We start from the raw sequence: 951 nt of genomic DNA, 5'->3' as shown, positions 1-951 counted from the left end.
GAGCTGGTAATTCCATCTTCAATATCATTAACCACTTAAGCCAGACCATTTTTTGCGATTCGGCACTGCGTTGTTTTAACTGACAATTGCGCGGTCGTGCGACGTGGCTCCCAAACAAAACTGACGTCCTTTTTTTTCCACAAATAGAGCTTTCTTTTGGTGGTATTTGATCACCCCTGCGGTTTTTATTTTTTGCGCTATAAACAAAAAAAGAGCGTCAATTTAGAAAAAAAATCATTATTTTTTTACATTTTGCTTTAATAAATACCCCCCAAAAATATGTAAAAAAAAATTTTTTTTCCTCAGTTTAAGCCGATACGTATTCTTCTACATATTTTTGGTAAAAAAATCACAATAAGTGTTTATTGATTGATTTGCGCAAAAGTTATAGCATTTATAAAAAAGAGGATAGTTTTATGGCATTTTTATTAATAATTTTTTTTTTTACTAGTAATGGCGGTGATCAGCAATTTTTATCTTAACTGCGACATTGTGGCGGACAGATCTGACACTTTTGGTGCAATTTTGGGACCATTCACATTTATATAGCATTCAGTGCAATTAAAATGCATTGATTACTGTGTAAATGTGACTGGCAGTGAAGGGGTTAACCACTTTTTTTACTAGTAATGGTGGCGATCAGAGATTTTTATCGTAACTGCAACATTATGGCGGACACATCCGGTGTGAGCAATTATGTAAGTGAGTGTTAGGTCCCCTTTTAGACAAAGATTTTCAGTAGTGATGTAATGGATGGAGTTAGTGCCCATATACTGTATATGCCAGGATGTGAAGAGCTTTAGAATTGGGGTATGGGAGCCAAAGAACCCAGAGCCGTGTATATGTAGTCAGATACTGCCAGGGCCCTGCTCAGGGCTGAAGTCTTGGGAGAAGTGTACATTTTTCAGTAGGTGCAGCTGCAGCAGTCCTGTTTCTGATACAACATTCAGG

The sequence above is a fragment of the Lithobates pipiens genome, unplaced genomic scaffold (genome assembly GCF_037356315.1).
Source record: "Lithobates pipiens isolate NorthernLeopardFrog02 unplaced genomic scaffold, aLitPip1_a1.2 Scaffold_28, whole genome shotgun sequence".
NCBI classification, from domain to species: domain Eukaryota; kingdom Metazoa; phylum Chordata; class Amphibia; order Anura; family Ranidae; genus Lithobates; species Lithobates pipiens.
The sequence above is the reverse complement of the archived record's forward strand: the minus strand, read 5'-3'. Positions refer to the sequence as shown.